We start from the raw sequence: 15,204 nt of genomic DNA, 5'->3' as shown, positions 1-15,204 counted from the left end.
TCCGTAACCTGGTAATAATTCAATGTAACTAACCTCTCAATTAAATTGCCACTCACTTATAACTTTACAATAATTGACTGTGAATTTAACCTGGTAAATTTTGGACGTCAGCAGTGCTGCGTCATGGCCCTGAAAGATCATTCTGAATAAAAAAAAAGAGAAAAATTGTTACCTCAATGAAGTCGCCGGATAACGCATATATATCTGCTCTTAAAATAATGTTTTCTGGCACAGCCCTGTGCAATGCTGGCCGACAGATTTGCCATTTATGAAAGGAAGCAACTGATTTTGCTTTTGCAACAATCGGGATGATCATGGATGCGAGAAATTAGCAAATTCTTTAAATTGAAATGAATGGTTGTTAAAAGTTACTTTTCATGAGAAAGATTATTATTACGAGATTTTTAAAACATTTACATGGGACTTGAGATGACATTACTACATATGCGCGAGGCTGCTTTTTGCCTTATACAATAATACTCAGGCTCCGGCATCGCTGCACCGCGACCGGGCAGCCAACACGATACACCAGACCAGACCAGACCAGACTCCAGACTAGCGCAGACTAGCAACAACTTACTGCTACAGCTACACAGTTCCTACTGCAGTCAACACTGCTCTCTCGTCAGAGATTCTCTTATACCTTGCATATCGCAGGCAGCGCATGAGCAATACATCGAAATTACATCTGCTCGGACCTCCTACAAGGTTAGTTAGGTTTAAGTACTTCGAAGTTCCCGGGGACTGATGACCACAGATGTTAAGTCCCATAGTGCTCAGAACCATTTGAACCATTTGTAAATTGTACATAGTAATAAGAGCTAATAAAACATAATATATTTGAAGTCGTAAACTGAAGTCGAAGACTGGGCTACATTCAGTTTCATTAGTTAGCGTCTTCTGACTATAGGAGTCGTTGTTGGAGCATGTCGAGAGAATTAGCTGTATTAAGTCTTTGTAACAAAAACTCCACTTTTAAGGTAAAGTGTACGAAAATTTATGAAAAAAGACTTATTAACTGATTTCTTTATCAACCCGAAGGTAGAAAAGGTTTTCTAGTACATAGAAGACGCAGCATAGCGAGGTGAAAAATTTCTCCGATCGCCGAATTCAGGCTTCAGGGATCTACACAAGATTCGTTTTGGCGTACCGCAACTATATCAAGGAGACTGCAAGACCACAGAATGAAGAGGTAAGGTGTCGATCACAACTATTTCCAAAGAAAGAACCAAAAGAAGAGCCAGCCGGGGCGGCCGAGCGGTTCTAGGCGCTACAATCTGGAACCGCGCGACCGCTACGGTCACAGGTTCGGATCCTGCCTTGGGCATGGATGTGTGTGATGTCCTTAGGTTAGTTAGGTTTAAGTAGTTCTAAGTTCTAGGGGACTGATGACCACAGATGTTAAGTGCCATAGTGCTCAGAGCCATTTGAACCGAAAGAAGAAGTTTGGCGGCACCGTCTCTGATCGGCCGCTTGAATTTGCGCACCCTACAGTCTGGTTGACTAATTTCAATGCTAATTGAATCGGAAAAGGCGGAACACCACGACTTTCTTCCTTAACAATTATTTCTCAGTACAACCTTTCCTGCAACACCGTCATAAGCTCTTCAGACTGTTTCTGACCTCTCTGCATATCCCACAATGTCAGAAGTATCAGAACGATTCTCGCTTATAACTTTCGACTCTATCGTTTCCAGACCATGGTCTCCCACCCCGAATTAATACTTTAACGCTCCTCCATCATCCCTGGAAGTTTATAACATCGTCCGGAATCACCTTGTATGCGGGATCACGTCTTTCGGCAAGTCCAACAATAATGCAAGAACCCTCGAATACTTTCGTAAAACGATCTGACAATGATTAAACACTATAAGAATATAGAAAAGTGAGTCTTACTTGAGAATCATTGTTTAGCACGATCTCCAGTGTAGTGAAACTACAGGTGCTGCACAGAAGTGAGATGAGGAGTGGTTGGCCGGCCGCGGTTGCCGAGCGGTTCTAGGCGCATCAGTCCGGAACCACGCGGCTGCTACGGTCGCAAGTTCGAATCCTGCCTCGGGCATGGATGTGTGTGATGTCCTTAGGTTAGTTAGGTTTAAGTAGTTCTAAGTCTAGGGGACTGATGACCTCAGCTGTTAAGTCCCATAGTGCTCAGGGCTATTTTAACCACTTGAAAGCGTGGTTGACTGTCAGTCAGTGCAAAGGAGAGTGACTTTAATGAAAGGAAGGGCATCTATTATAGTGAAACAGGGGAGAGGGTTCCACGGATATGATACATGAGATGCTATCGCTGTCACATTTGGATAGCCTTCTTTGAACGTACGGAAAATAGGTGGCTTTCGTAAATTTATTTCAGATAAAAGGAAAAGTACTGCTAAGTCTTGTAATATAATTTTGTTGTTTACAGTTCTATCCTTAAGAAAACATTTGTGTGTCCCCGTTGGACGCTCCTTCTAACCGCTGCACCAGGTGCTAGGAGTGTGAATAGCACTCGTCGTCGCGAATTCCCGAAGTCCTCGTTCTGGGCCTTTAACACTCTTATTTTGAATAAGTCACTTCCAACGTACTTTCTATCAGCATATCATACATAGGATAATGAAAAATATTAAGCTCTAAGAAAACGGTGACGTGATGAAACCGATGTCATTTACTTCGCCCAAAATATCGACACAAAAGCATTAAATGAGAATGAACTTACAACGACGAAGCGAAAAGGCTACGTACGCTGACAGAAAATTCAATACAGAATTCTGGCATCAATTTCTGATCAAAATCATGTGTACAATTTTCACGTTACGTTTCCCGCAAATTTGAAAATACAGTTGAAAGTTTTGGATTACTAGTCAGCGATCACTGGACCGTGTGGAAATCCTCATAGATCTAAAAGGAAGTTGTCTTTCATCTTCTTCGTGGCCACGGTGGTCCTGCGAGCCTCTTTGGCAGCTTATGTCATCCGCTGCTCTGCTCACTTATTATCCTGTTCCTCCACTTTTGTGCAAAAGTTGTAACAGCTTTGTCCGATATGAGTTCGAGCACGTTCGTAATTTTCAGGATTCCTGTCATGCAGTCGTAATTAGACACTGTAAATAGGCTGTTTAGGTTTTTATATTGGTAACGCCACGTAGCGCTCTGTATGAAAATCACTGGCTGTGCTGTGTGCACGTTGTGGCAGGTTTGCAATGTTGTTTGCTATTGTAGTGTTGGGCAGCTGGATATGAACAGCGCGTAGCGTTGCGCAGTTGGAGGTGCGCCGCCAGCAGTGGTGGATGTGGGGAGTGAGATGGCGGAGTTTTGAGAGCGGATGATCTGGACGTGTGTCCATCAGAGAGAGTAAATTTGTAAGACAGGGTGTCATGAACCGATATATATATATATATATATATATATATATATATATATATATATAATGACTTTAGAACACTATTAAGGTAAATACATGGTTTGTTCTCTATCAAAATCTTTCATTTGCTAACTATGCCTTTCAGTAGTTAGTGCCTTCAGTAGTTAGAATCTCTTATTTAGCTGGCAGTAATGGCGCTCGCTGTATTGCAATAGTTCGAGTAACGAAGATTTTTGTGAGGTAAGTGTTTCATGAAAGGTATAGGTTATTGTTAGTCAGGGCCATTCTTTTGTAGGGATTATTGAAAGTCAGATTGCGTTGTGCAAAAAATATTTTGTCAGTTTAGTGTTGATCAGAATAAGTAAAAAGAGAAATGTCTGAGTACGTTCAGTTCTGCTCAGCTGTTTGAAAATTAAATAACGTAAGGGGTTTATCAGCACAGTCATTCATAAATTTTTTTAAGGGGACGTTTCATAACACATCCACACTGGCCTCGATATTGCCTGTTTTTCTTTTCCCTCTGTGAATGGTTTTTGGAAGCACTTGTTTCCAAATGACCTTGTATTTCGATAATGTTGTTTCTGTCGATTTTGGGAAGAACACAATAACAACGTAGGCATACCAGAGAACATTTCCAGAAAAGAAACCTATTTTCTGAAATTGTCGAAGCAGGCTACCACCTGAACACCCAGGCGTTTTACTTTGTTACGCTATCTTTTCAGGATATTAGAAATACCAACTTTCTTCTCAGAATGTCAGATTCCTTGTTAACTCCCACCTAGAAACGGAGGGGTCTCCATTGTAAAGATCTAAAAATTTAAATGTTCATATTTGCCAGTGCGGTTCGAGGATGGGAAAGTGGCTAAATAAGTGAGAATTGCAAAATAGCCATGCAGATGAAGGTGTAGGAAACGGATCGCTCGGAGCTAGTGCAGTATTAGGGTCGGGTGGGCCAAAAGTAGAGTTCGTTCCGGCAAACAGGATCTGACGACCCCAGCTCGCCAGAGAACGGTACGTTCCTTCCGGTCGTCCGGATAATGGTGGACTCAACCAGACAGACCCTCCCTCCGTCTGGGGCGCGGCGGCCAATCGAGTGCCGTTTAGCCTCGTTTCGAAACGCGCCCTGAATGAAGATCAGGAGCAGTTACGAGTCTCGTCGAGGGTTTGGTAGGTGGGAGGGGGTGGAGGGCAGAAAAACCCCAATTACTCGGCTAATAACCCTTCGACCCGGCCGGTGCCACAGTCGGAAACGGTTAGGGGAATGGTGAGGCGATTTTCGTTTGGCTCGTTACAGGAACAACAGCGGCCGCCTTCATTTATATTCGTCCGCAAGACGCGGGGTGGATGTCTGGGGCGGCCGGCCGTCGGGCCGCGTCCTTCCATTCATTAGTCAGCCACACCGCACAGTGGGGGTGGGCCGCCTCCGCCGCCGCCTCCGCCGCCCACAAATTGCCTTGTTAAGCGGGGCGGCCAGCCCCTGGCAGCTAGGCCGCACTGTAGCGCGCTGCTACCTGCAGGACGCAGGCAGTGGCAACACGTCTGCGGTGGGCTTTTTAGCCCCACGCTAGTCACTGGTTACTGTGCGAAAGCTGATTTAGGTCGACTACCAAGAATACGAGTGATTCGAAAGCGGAACAACGGCATCTGCTGGTAGCTGCCAACTTCTGGTGGCCATCTCCTGTATTTGTTTTCATACTAGCGCACATTCTGGTATTTGGTGGCTATTAATTACAACAATACCCCTTGCTCCTTCTATGCTACACTGTCATTTGTTTTACACAGTTAGCAGAACTTCGGTTTTTGATTCTGGTAAGTATTGGTACGTCTTCAAAATTATTTCTTATGTGCTGCAAGTACCCTCATGTAGAAGCATGAGACCGTTACGCAAAATTTTATTTAGTTCATTGTTCAGAAGTGATTTATTTACACTCATCAAAGTATCAAAATTAAGAACAAACACTTTGAGACGCCCTGGCAAATCCTCAGGACATGACAAGTAGTAGGAATTGTGGAAGGGGGCGAGAATGAGCGGCTGTCAGTTACACTCCAAACATAACAAAATGGTTAGTTGTCCAAACATTACAGCGCAACGTCTAAGCATGACTATAGACAGAAAACGTCTTTAATTCTAAAATGGCTGAAGCCCCATGAATTAAATACAACTGCTATAATTATTATTATTATTTTTTTGAGACATAAGGCTCTAGGCTTTAGCCTTAAATAGTATTTACAGCCAAGCGATGTAAGACTGGACTAGTCAGATAGATTAAGTTTTTAAAAGTGGCCGAAGTCCCATAAATTTAAAACAACATAACTACAATAACCTTTCAATAGGCAGAAGGCCCCAGCTTTATGACCGATAAGAAAGCTTACTTCAAACGGCTGAAAGCCTTTGTTTAAAAAATAAAAATAAATTTAAAAAAAACTGCAACCAATTTTCCAAGGCAGAAGGCCCAAGGCTTTTAAAAATGGTTCAAATGGCTCTGAGCGCTATGGCACTTAACTGCTGAGGTCATCAGTCCCCTAGAACTTAGAACTACTTAAACCTAACTAACCTAAGGACATCACACACATCCATGACCGAGGCAGGATTTGAACCTGCGACCATAGCGGCCGAGCGGTTCCAGACTGTAGTGCCTAGAACCGTTCGGCCACCCCAGCCGGCAAGGCTTTAAATAGTATGTAAGCCCAAGTGATGTAAGACTTGATAAGTAAGAATCCAAAATTTTAAGGCAGCTGAAGGCCAATCATTTTAATAACAACACAACTACAATAAATTTTCAACAGACATAAGGCCCACAGCTTTATCTTGAAATAATGTAATACCTGATAAATAAGAACCTTAAAACATAAAGCGGCTAAAGACCCACGCCTATTAAAGACAATATAACGACAGTAAATATTCAACAGTCAGAAAGCCCACAGCTTTATGCTCAAATGTGTAATACTTGATAAGTAGGATCCTTAAAACTTAAAGTGGCTGAAGGCCGATACTTTTAAAAACAGTACACTGCAATAAATTTTCAACAGGCAGAAGTCCGACAGCTTTATCTTCCAAAAGGTAATACTTGATAATTAAGATCCTTAGACTTAAAGCGGCTGCAGGCTGCTGCCTTTAACAACAATACAATAAATTTTCAACAGGCAGAAGGCCCAAGCTTTGTTTTCAGACAACGTAATAATTGCCCAATTTGGAAAACTTACTTTTAAAACGACTGAAGGCCTTTGTTTCTAAAAACACAATTACAAGCATGCAAATTCCAACCATCGGCTACGAGCGATTGAAAATACACAATTAAACGCTAATAAGAAGGCAGTATAGGCAACGGCGCTATGAAGTTTGCAGGGGTTTCGGTCTGCCCTTGAAATCTTAACGTTCGCTTAGTGAGACAAAAAGTCGGCCCAACTATACTCGATCCGCCTGCAACACAACCAAGAGACAGTCAGGGACCCACCGACAAGACGACTTGCTAACCATCGAGCAGTTTATGAGAATCCCAAAGCCAAAACGTTACAGACATAGCTGCCCACAACCAAAAATACATTAAGCTGTCAAAAACTACACACCATGTTGGACAGCGACAACAGGTGAGGAAAGGACAATGCCTGAAGTTACGTCAGCGACCAGGGCAGGTAACAGGAACACTAACGGCCACAAGGCAGAAAATTCCATTCTACATCTACATGATTACTCTGCAATTCACATTTAAGTGCTTGGCAGATGGTTCATCGAACTACAATCATACTATCTCCATACCATTCCACTTCCGAACAGCGCGCGGGAAAAACGAACACCTAAACCTTCCTGTTCGAGCTCTGATTTCTCTTATTTTAGTTTCATGATCATTCCTACCTATGTAGGTTTGGCTCAACAAAATATTTTCGCATTGGGAAGAGAAAGTTGGTGATTGAAATTTCGTAAATAGATCTCGCCGCGACGAAAAGCGTCTTTGCTTTGATGACTTCCATCCCAAATCGCGTATCATATCTGCCACACTCTCTCCCCTATTACGTGATAATATAAAACGAGCTGCCCTTTTGGAACCCTTTCGATGTCCTCCGTCAATCCCACCTGGTAAGGATTCCACACCGCGCAGAAATATTCTAACAGAGAACGAACGAGTGTAGTTTAAGAAGTTTATTTAGTGGACTTGTGGCATCTTCTAAGTGTCCTGCCAATGAAACGCAACCTTTGGCTCGCCTTCCCCACAATATTATCTATGTGGTCTTTCCAACTGAAGTCGTTCGTAATTTTTAGACCCAGGTGCTTAGTTCAATTGGCAGCCTTGAGAATTGTACTATTTATCGAATAATCGAATTCCAACTGATTTCTTTAGGAACTCATGTGGATCACCTCACACTTTTCGTTATTTAGCGTCAACCGCCACCTGTCACACCATACAGTAATCTTTTCTAAATCGCTTTGCAACTGATACTGGTCTTCGGATGATCTTACTATACGGTAAATTACAGCATCATCTGCGAACAACCTAAGAGAACTGCTCAAATTGTCACCCAGGTCAATTATATAGATCAGGAACAGCAGAGGTCCCAGGACGCTTTCCTGGGGAACACCTGATATCACTTCAGTTTTACTCGATGATTTGCCGTCTATTACTACGAACTGCGACCTTCCTGACAGGAAATCACAAATCCAGTCGCACAACTGAGACGATACCCCATTGGCCCGCAGCTTGATTAGAAGTCGCTTGTGAGGAACGGTGTCAAAAGCTTTCCGGAAATCTAGAAATACGGAATCAACTTGAGATCCCCTGTCGATAACGGCCATAAAGAATAAAGAGCTAGCTGCGTTGCACAAGAACGATGTTTTCTGAAACCATGCTGATTACGTATCAATACATCGTTCCCTTCGAGGTGATTCATAATGTTTGAATACAGTATATGTTCCAAAACCCTACTGCAAACCGACGTCAGTGATATAGGTCTGTAGTTCGATGGATTACTCCTACTACCCTTCTTAACACTGGTGCGACCTGCGCATTTTTCCGATCTGTAGGTACAGATCTATCGGTGAGCGAGCGGTTGTATATGATTGATAAGTATGGAGCTATTGTATCAGCGTAATCTGAAAAGAACCTAATCGGTATACAATCTGGACCTGAAGACTTGCCCGTATCAAGCGATTTGAGTTGCTTCGCAGCCCCTAAGGTATCTGATGGTGTCTGACTATAAGCAGTGCAGTGCCTAAGGTATCTACTTCTAAGAAACTCATGCTAGCAGCTGTTCGTGTTTCAAATTCGGGAATATTCCATTCGTCTTCCCTGGTGAAGAAATTTCGGAAAACTGAGTTCAATAACTCCGCTTTAGCGGCACTGTCGTCGGTACCAGTACCATCGGCACTGCGCAGCGAAGTTATTGACTACGTCTTGCCAGTCGTGTACTTTACATACGACCAGAATTTCTTCGGATTTTCTACCAAATTTCGAGACAATGTTTCGTTGTGGAACCTATTAAAGACATCTCGCATTGAAGTCTGTGCCAAATTCCGCGCGTCTGTCAATTTTAGCCAATCTTCGAGATTTCGCGTTCTTCTGAACTTAGCATGCTTTTTCCGTTGCCTCTGCAAGAGCGTTCCGACCTGTTTTGTGTACCATGGGGGATCAGTTCCATCTCTTACCAATTTATAAGGTATGAATCTCTCAATTGCTGTTGCTACTATATCTTTGAATTTGAGCCACATCTCGTTTACATTTGCATAGTCAGTTCGGAAGGAATGGAGATTCTCTCTTAGGAAGGCTTCTAGTGATACTTTATCCGCTCTTTTAAATAAAATTATTTTGCGTTTGTTTCTGGTGGATTTGGAAGAAACGGTATTGAGCCTAGCTACTACGACCTTGTGATCACTAATCCCAAAATCAGTCATGATGCTCTCTATTAGCTCTGGATTGTTTGTGGCTAAGAGGTCAAGTGTGTTTTCGCAACCATTTACAATTCGCGTGGGTTCGTGGACTAACTGCTGGAAATAATTTTCTGAGAAAGCATTTAGGACAATCTCGGAAGATGTTTTCTGCCTACCACCGGTTTTGAACAAGTATTTCTACCAACATATCGAGGGAAGGTTGAAGTCCCCACCAACTATAACCGTCTGAGTGGGGTGTTTATTTGTTAGGAGACTCCAATTTTCTCTGAACTGTTCAGCAACTATATCATCGGAGTCTGGGGGTCGGTAGAAGGAGCCAATTATTAACTTAGTTCGGCTGTTAAGCATAACCTCCACCCATACCAATTCGCACGGAGTATCTACTTCGACTTCACTACATTGGTACACTTGAATTTCAAACCGACAAATATAGTTAACTCCACCACATGGCGGCTAAATCTTCACCATCTCGAGCACCCGCTGTTGCTCCCAGGAATACCGCCAACAGTGAACCACCGAACAAGGGGGCAACGTGAACAGACTTGGCTTCGCTAATTAAATAACCGCTAAACTTTCATGTCCTGGGTCGGTGAGCCACGAACCTCGTAGCACTCGGAACAGCCCTCACACGCTCCGACAGTGCGTAGAGACCACCAGCTGGCCCGGCCGGATGCGCCGCGCGGAGACATGCTTGCTGATCCGCTCCACCCAACCCACTAGCTGCACACCGCCAAGCTGGAACTATAAGCACCAGACCAAAGATGGTATACGGTGCAAATGTTGATACACACCACTGCTGCAACACGCAGAGGAAGAACCACGGCATAACCTCAACCACCACGGGAAACCAAACACAGAGTAACAGACAAGTTTTAAAGCAACGCATAACCTGGGGTTGGCTCGGCTCACACTTCATATGGAGTATGGATTCGTATCACATGACTGCATGTTCTGTATTAACTCTACGTTCTTCACTTTTGTGTTTCTGATCAGCCTGAGAAGTGTCAATAAACCACTTCTGAACAACACAGTGAATAGTTGCAAGACTGTGTAATGGTCCCATTCCTCGTAGCAGTTGCAGCACAAAACACGTAATTTTAAAGACAATCATGATATTCAGCTGCGGATAAAGATTAAAGTTATTATTTCGATATAGCTTTCGCACTAATCAACATAATCAAGTTCTGTACTCGAAAGTGTCCGGACACCCCTATGTAATTTGGAATCGACCACTTGAGAGTGATTCGCTCAGGAGAGGTATGTGCCCTCGAATGTGGACTACTAATTGGATGTCACCGGAGTAATAATATCATCAAGGGTATTTCACTCGCTTCTAAAGCTGCCCATCTCGACTGTTGGTGACGTGGCAGTGATGATGGTGAAGTCGAAATGTGAAAGAGCAATCACACCAAAACAGACAAGTACCACCAAGTATTTCAGAGCTTTGTTGTAAACAAAAATTCCATGAAAACGGCGGAAGGAACCGCACCTGAATTCCAAAGTGCTACCAGAAGTCCAGCCAGCGCAGATATCGTGCGAATGGAGTTAAAAAGAATGGGATACAGTGGTACAGCAGCTCTTTCCTAGCAGAATTCAAACCGACATAAAGGCTAACGATGGACACAGCCCATTTAATGTAAACTAACAGGTGACCAGATACTTTAGACCAGCTAACGCATGGTCTCACGTCACAGCCTCTGGCAAGTAAGAGTCGAGTCATATCCTCAACCATGGCATCACGAAATCTTTTGCTGCTTACCTGACCAGTGACATGCTATATACATTATTTGAAGAATTACTAACCGATCACAAATCAGTAGCCTTCGACAGTGACAAAGGTTATGAAACGGTGGCAGCATAAAACAGAATGAGCTTGAATGAGTTTAGAGTTGCCGTCGGTGCAGGTCATGAAGACACATAAAAGTGTTCGCTATCAGTAAGAGCAATTAAGACATTATTCAGTAACTGTTATAAATCATACAGTCAATAAGGTAAATGGGTAAATGAAGCACGGCATGTCTGCAATGATTACATAAAGAAGGCGTGCATTGACTACCATAGTGAAACACACGTAATGCACCAAGTGGATACGTCAGCACATGGTGTTGTACTCAGCATATGTAAAATAAATTGTTTAACAGAGCGTGAAGAAAAGCGAACAAACTCTCGTTTAACTGCGACATCCAATAAAAATGTGCTCGTCTAAAATATTTTTTTCCTGAAACTATATGTACTTATGTTGATTTGATGTGTACTTGCTTGTATCTATATTAAGATGATAAAAATTCTGTCAAAGATTTTACTGCTAGTAAACAATAGACTGAGGGGCCCATACGTTTACATTTTTCCGTGAGCGTTTACGAGCTTGACGGGACTTGTCTTCTGCAACTTTCTTGGAAGGACCCTCTAGAAGTGGAGTGTGTGTGGACGAAAGGCGGGAAGACAAACCAAAGAAAACGCCTGCCCCAAGAATTCTTGCCACTTGTGAGCCTTTCGGGTGTTTCCAGTGATGTATCTGGAGTTTTCTGACCCGCATGCGCACTGCTCGCTCAAACGTCACTAAATCAGAACTGGTGTGTCAGTAACCTTACTGGCTCACCTCCAGTGCCATTATCGGCCATTGCATTGTTCGGCTATTCCAAACTGACACTCGGCACAGTGGCTGATCTCAGCGACAATGAAGACATTTCATACTTAAAGTCGCCTCCATCAGTCAACGCACGGAGTGTCAGGTTGGATTGCGCGAGTATTAATAGTGTTCATTTATGATGGGGCATCATTTTTGGATAGAAAATTTGACCGTTTCTGTTTCCAATTCATCCTTACGGAAACTAAGTTACGACTAGACTACCATAGAGAAGAAATTTCAAGTGGACTTTCTAAGGAAATCACGGATTCGATGTATTTGGAATAAGTGTTGTGTCCCATGTGCATGACTGTCAAGTACGAATAATGCGTACCACTCCATGGTGGGGAGATTGATGTCGGACGCAACAATTCAAGGACCACTGTAGTTTGTTTATTTGAGAGTGGCACTAAACTTGCAGTATAAGTTAAATAAGTTTCCGTTGCAAGGTTTTGAGTTAACTTATATTCCATGGTGCACGTACATCGAGAAGAATCTACTGAAAACCGAATAATTCAGTATATTCAACGAAAGTGAAATATTGAGCTGAACTGGCAGAATTTTGTGAAGCGCAGAGCACTATTTTCCGATAAACAAAAAATTGTGTGTGAAATCGTATGGGACTTAACTGCCAAGGTCATCAGTCACTAAGCTTACACACTACTTAACCTAAATTATCCTAAGGACAAACACACACACCCATTCCCGAGGGAGGACTCGAACCTCCGCCGGGACCAGCCCCACAGTCCATCACTGTAGTGCCTAGACCGCTCGGCTAATCCCGCGCTCCAAGAAACAATTCCCTCGTGTCTTAACCCTTCCAATCCGTCGAGAAGTTCCTGAAAATATTTTAACAGGTTTTCTGTGTTATAATCCTGACTATGAAAAATATATATTCAGCAACTTTTCCTCATAAAATTCGTATAAATATTTATTTTATTTATTATTGACTTTTCTGATGTTAATGTTATGTAATGACTCGTTCCAAGGCCATGGAGATTTGCTCCTCAGTTTCGTCCTATGGAGGTAGACGTATAAATTGAAAAAAAAACGAAACAACTGAATGATGATTTATTTGCATATGAAACATGCTAGTCATTATGCACTGCCCATTGCTAGGTCCGTGTGTATAGTCGTAGGAAAATACGCTATTGCTGCTGAAACTATACGCGTAACATCGACTTTCTTATCAGACTGGTTCATATAAGTCCCTTTTAAGTATTCAGCCTTGAGTACGGAGCAGATTGCACCACATGTGCCACTCCATTCACGTACTGAGCGAGAGAAGAGTGGCTGTGGGTTCGCCCCTGCATGCCCCTCTTACCGCTCTCAAACCGTTCCCGCTGGAAATATACGGTAGTGGCAACAGAAGAATGTTACAGTCTTCTTCAAATACAGACTGTCAGTTTTCTTACCAGTGGACGGCCAGTTTCGTTCATAAAGTAACGACGCAGTTCTTCTGGGTTCTCAGAGTGGTTGCAGCTCTAACCAGAAGCACTCAAGATCAATCCCAAAGTGCTTTATTACAGGAGTAAGTTACGCTGATGTGCGATGTTTTTTTGTGTGAGACTTTTCACACATCTGTACCTCAACACACAGAATGTACCAAATAAAGTGTACACTAATTTTATTCAGTAAACGTTTGAAATTTTACGACAAGACTTTGAGGCAAGTATTCATTTTTAAATGCAGCGATATACTTGGCTTTAAGGAGGATATAGTAATACAATACTTTACAAGAACGTGCATTAGTAACGGCTTCGGCTCCGAAATAAAAACCTGCGCGGGCAGCCGACTCATCGACCCGATAAGCAACTTGACATGTTACACTACATTACATTAATATTTTGACTTATACACACAGGGGAATAACCATCTCAGTGAAATAATACCTAAGTGGATTCCTGATTATCTCTGTTAAACAAGGCTCATCTAATCATAGGAGCTGTAGGAAGCAGGGTTCGTAAATGGAAGACACTTTCACAAATTACTACAAGTTATTCAGATTTAACAAATACATGAACTCTTACTCCAATGCTACTCTTGAGAAACAAATACACAGAAAGCTGCTGTGAAACAACTGATATGATTTAGTGGGAGTCTTAGTGGTCTCGTTAGGAAAGGTGAAAGAAGAACAACTCAGAGTTTTTAACTCGTATTATTAAAGAAATAGTACAAATAACAGTATTAACTCCATGCTGAAGCCGGCCGGAGTGGCCGAGCGGTTCTAGGCGCTTCAGTCTGGAACCGTGCGACTGCTACGGTCGCAGGTTCGAATCCTGCCTCGGGCATGGATGTGTGTGATGTCCTTAGGTTAGTTAGGTTTAAGTAGTTCTAAGTTCTAGGGGACTGATGACTTCAGAAGTTAAGTCCCATAGTGTTCAGAGCCATTTTGATCCACTCTGAAGGCGCAAAAAAGAAGAACAGGTAACCGTGAGCTGATTAGAGTACGGACTATTAGATGTGAAACTAACAATTCATGCTATAGCATAAAGAGACACTTACCTCCTCAAACTGAACGTCAGTACGGGATCCAGCGGGGAAGCGAATGGTAGTTGGCACCCGACGACTCCTAGCAAACAAATGAATGACTAGGATACCAAGTTCTCTGTACTCAGCCCAGACTCTCTATGGAGGGGCAGCAGCAAGCTTGCAGCCAACGACAGGAACGTAAATGCGTCTCGAATCATGAAAATAGAGGCTAGGCTGCAAAACAGCCACTGATATGACTTACAAATACGTGTACACAATTTATGTAGTTGGTAATGGGTTTCAAGGCCCTTTTACTGTTGTATGACGAAGCTGGCTGCTGAGATGGAGCCACATTTCCAACGTGTCATCGGATTGGAAAGACAGGCTACTTCTCGACATCCATGCTGAGTATGTACTTGCTACATTTTGACTGGGAACCTGTGGGTTGAGGCACCACCGCAGCCGAGAAAGTCCTGTCAGCCACCCAGGACACCACCACTTTTCTGTCAGACATCAGAGTGACCACGCCTAGTCCCGGCGTCCAATTCCCTCGGTGAGAACGTTTCAGCCACCATCCAACAGTATGAACTGCCCCCATTATTGTCAGAAATAAATGTAAGTAAAGCGATACAAAATCGTCAAGCGATTTGTACCAGTCATGGCAGAAATTAATAATGTTGGCATGTGAACTTGCCGCCAAATTACTCAAAAAACGAGCAAAACTTTAAAGCCAAGGCAGCTGGATTCGGCTGTTGCGATGTAAACACTAACCCGTAGACCTTTCTGCTGTTTACAGTTTCCACCAGGGCTGCTCATTTAAACGCGAATACATACGTACATGAAAATTACACATTCCAGTCACGTTAATGTGACCACCTGTAAAAG

The sequence above is a fragment of the Schistocerca cancellata genome, chromosome 8 (assembly GCF_023864275.1).
Source record: "Schistocerca cancellata isolate TAMUIC-IGC-003103 chromosome 8, iqSchCanc2.1, whole genome shotgun sequence".
NCBI classification, from domain to species: Eukaryota; Metazoa; Arthropoda; class Insecta; order Orthoptera; family Acrididae; genus Schistocerca; species Schistocerca cancellata.
The sequence above is the reverse complement of the archived record's forward strand: the minus strand, read 5'-3'. Positions refer to the sequence as shown.